Here is a 4,371-nt window from a genome sequence, read left to right as displayed (position 1 = left end):
CGGGGCCGTTAACGGGACGGTCCGAGGGGTCCGCGGGGACGACACGAGCCGTTAAAATGTCGGAGCTGCTCTCTGTATTTTCACTTTCGCTCGCGCACGCTCACCGACTCCCGCGTCGAGGCGACCAGCTGTCCGTTTGAACCGTACCGGTACACCGGGGCCGTTAGCTCACGCGCCGAGTCGCCGCGGCCCGTTTCAATGTAATAAACCGTTTCGTTTCTTTTTTGTTTATTTCCTCACCGTTGTGTCTGCGGCCGAGTCCTCTTCTTCCGCTGGTCCCTGGTCACGTGACAGCTGCAGTCTAATCAGCGAGCAGAGGGCTGAAGGGGGTCATTACGTCATTACCATAATACACAGACGAGCAGCGCCATAATAATAAACTGCGCAAAATAACTCAACATGTGGGATTTGTTTTGATCGATCCGCTCTTCAAACTGTTTATATTTTCAACTGCTGCATCAAAAACAACGAACAGCTGAGAGACGCCTCCATGAAGGAGTTGATGCGCCGAACCGGATCCGTTATTACGGTAAAAGAGAAGGAAAAGGAAACCTGGAAATCAACGTCGATACAGATCACTTACATAACTAATAAATACATCTGTGCTGATGGAAAGGACACCACTACAACAACTGCAAATCCCTGCGGGATTAATCTGTTCTCCCTTATCAGGGCTGTAGCAGAGATTTTAGAAACGGTCCCCTAAAATAATTCTTTATTTAATAATTGATTTATCTGCCAATATTTTATTACTTTACCTTTTGGAAGTGTAATATTTCTATAATTCCACTGGTTTTATTTAAATTATACACCTCCAAATCAAAACATACGTTATCTCTGAGGTCGAGACTTCATGTCGTAGTTTTATATTTTTCAGTTTTGTTCCAATTAAATGTAGTTTTTCTGATTTCAGTGACTTTTCTCCTTAAAATAAAGAATCATCACACAGACACAGAGATAAAAGTTCACTCACTTTATATTTAACAAAATGAAAAAAAAAAAAATCAGCATTTGATGAGTTACAACAGCTTATGGTGGCAGCGGGACGGGCTGTCCAGGTCCGCCGGTGCTCCGGGTCATCCTGAAAACAGGCCGCAAACGTTCTCGCAAAACAGCACCGCGAGATCAAAACGGACGAAGGACGACGTTCCAGAAACTAACTTCCGTTTCCCCGCCGACGCTCCGATAAACCCGGAGACAAAAGTGCTTTTCTTTTCTTTTTTTTAATGACCTTTTCAACCGTTTCTACTTCCTGTGAACCTTTTTCATCCACGTTCATCACGACCCGAAGCTGCGACGTTTTAAACTTCACGTTTGGAAATCCGATTCGTGTTCGACGACGAAGTCTGAACGGAGTCGGACGTTTTTCTGGTAAATTATTCCCACAAAGAACTTAAAGTTGGACCTTCACGTGGTTTCCTCTTTGATCCGGTTCTTCCTGATTTAAAAACACTTTCAGGTTTTAAAGGCCGACAGTGAAAAACAAAGTTGTTTTTTTTAAATCTCATCATTTCAGATGCATTTTTTTTTAGCAAAAATTTTGTTTCTTTTGTAGAAATTTCTTTTACATTTCAAACACGGATCAATAACTCGTGATTTTATTCCCAAATATTCCATTATTTCCAAAAAGTTCCACTTTGAGCTTTTACATTTAATTTTGTTCATGTTTGACATCGAAGATCAGATTTTACACATCAAACGGTTTCACAAAAAAAAATAAAAAAAACTCGATGGAAACGGACGACGATGAGATGAGAAGTCAGAACAGATTATTGATCAGAAGGAACAACGTTCTCCGTCAGAGGAAATCATTCACGCAGAAAGTCTCCGACACCAAACAGACGTTTAAAATCAGCTTCATCTCACAAACGTCCGTCACAGTTTCTCTCATTTTGTACCGAAATCAGCTGAAACAACAAAAAGTCCCGTAAAGTGCAGTCAGGAAATGAGAACCTCTCCCAGAACAAAGATTACTGCGACGCTGAAGACCCCCCAGGGAGGGGCAGGAAGTGATCGTACCACAGGAAGTGATCGTACCACAGGAAGTGATCGTACCACAGGAAGTGATCGTACCACAGGAAGTGATCGTACCACAGGAAGCCGCGGCCGTACGGAGGCAGTGAGGCGCTAAAAATCACCGGACACACATCAACTGGACTTTGGCTTCTGGTTTGTGTTCAGATGAGCAACATTTTTTTTTTTTAATTTTCTGCACAAACTGAAGGCCTCAAAATATAAATATTTTTACACTGTAAAAAATGGCACATTTTAAAGTCAAAGCGAAACAAACGAGTCACGATTATGCCAATATTTCACCTCTGGAGGCCATCACAGTCCAAAGACACTGTTTGTTTTAAATGTGTTGTTTGTGTCCGTGACCCAAATCTATAATTTGTGGCATCAGTTATCATATTTTACACCGAAAAAAATGATTATGGACATCATCTGTTCTAAAATTACAAGATCCGAAAAACATCCAGAGAAACTTTGTTGGCTCGATCGTAACAATCGTTTCTAAACAATTTGTTAAAGGAGGAGAAACTTTACTGGAAATGTTCTTATTTAAAAAATATTTCCCCAAAGACTGAATGTTTGTGGGGGTGGGGTGGGGGGATGGGCGGGGGGTGGGGATGGGCGGGGGGATGGGCGGGGGGATGGACGGGGGGGGGGGATGGGGTGGGGATGGACGGGGGGTGGGGATGGGGGGGGGATGGGCGGGGGGTGGGGATGGGCGGGGGGTGGGGATGGGGTGGGGATGGACGGGGGGTGGGGATGGGCGGGGGGTGGGGATGGACGGGGGGTGGGGGTGGGGTGGGGACATCATTTTTCCAGCTTCAGATTTTTTTACACAAACTTCCTGTTTGTCATAAATTGAACATTTCATAATCTTTTGAAAACATTTTCAGATGCAGAAGTTATCAAATCGTGCAGGTTTGGGTTTCTGTATAAAACATGTTTCAGACTTTGGAACGAGACGGAGTCCGAACAGCGTCTGATGTTTGGTGGAGATTTTATATTTGTTAATATGAAGCCTTCATGATAATCTTATGTGCTTTTAACGTGTTTTTAACATGTTTCTGTCCGTAGAGACAGACGACAGTACGGAAAATTAAAAGTCAGAACATTTTTGTACATTTAAGGTTAAAAATGAATCAAAAAACACGAGATGGAGGTTTTTGTTCTTTTAAACGCGTCGGACAAATTCAGGCTGATAAAAATGTTAGTAAAGCGTTAAAGATTGTCTTCGAATTCATGCTGGTGTTATTTTCTTTTCTTTAACGCGACCTTCAGCAGCCGAACAACAAACCGAGTGTCCGACGACACGAAGCGACAGTCGCCTCGAAAAAAGAGCCAGCGGTCGTCACGAGCTCGAAGACACGAACAGATTCACGAAATAACGGCCTGGACGCCGCCGTCTCGTGGCCCGGTGGCCCGGTGGCCCGGTGGCCCCGACATCCGCCACCACGGTTTACAAAAGATTGATTTGGCACAACAGTCCTTCACACGTCACATTAAACCTGGATATGTTCTTCGATTGGACTGATCTGAGATTGTCGCCGTACGTTTGGAGTGAAACTCTGTAGAAAAATATAATGAGGCAATATAAAAAAAGACGGAATGAAAAGTACTGCAAGAGTTCAATGGATAGATTTACAATGATTTTCTATATAGCTTATAAATACGTTATCTACACAATTTGTGGTACAAAAATACTATCGAGCATTTCGTGGGCACTGAGTTCCTCAAAGTAACGACAGCAAAGAAACATGAAGCTGGTCAGGCACAAGGTCGGGTTCTCCACGGGAACGCCGCTTCGTCCACACCGGACGACGGGATTCAAAACAAAACAAAAACAAGTCAACAGGTGAAACTGACGGCTGCAGCCGGTGGTGCCTTCAGGTGGCGTCCGGCATGACAGCGCTTCCACGAGAACGAAACGCGTCCAACACAAGCGTACGTTTTGGTTTAAGTCCCAACCGAACAGCGACGGTCCGAGATGTGAGTCATCGCTTCGGACCGATCGGCCGATGGACCGGACCGATGGACCGGATCGATCGGTCGATGGACCGGACCGATGGACCGGATCGATGGACCGGATCGATCGGTCGATGGACCGATGGACCGGATCGATCGGTCGATGGACCGGACCGATGGACCGGATCGATCGGTCGATGGACCGGACCGATGGACCGGATCGATCGGTCGATGGACCGGACCGATGGACCGGACCGATGGACCGGATCGATGGACCGGATCGATGGACCGGATCGATCGGTCGATGGACCGGACCGATGGACCGGATCGATGGACCGGATCGATCGGTCGATGGACCAGACCGATGGACCGGATCGATCGGTCGATGGACCGGAT

The sequence above is a fragment of the Brachyistius frenatus genome, unplaced genomic scaffold (assembly GCF_029030835.1).
Source record: "Brachyistius frenatus isolate BFR_SWC_R1_liver_20210118 unplaced genomic scaffold, ASM2903083v1 Contig_244, whole genome shotgun sequence".
Lineage (NCBI taxonomy): Eukaryota > Metazoa > Chordata > Actinopteri > Embiotocidae > Brachyistius > Brachyistius frenatus.
Note: the sequence above shows the minus strand (reverse complement) of the source record.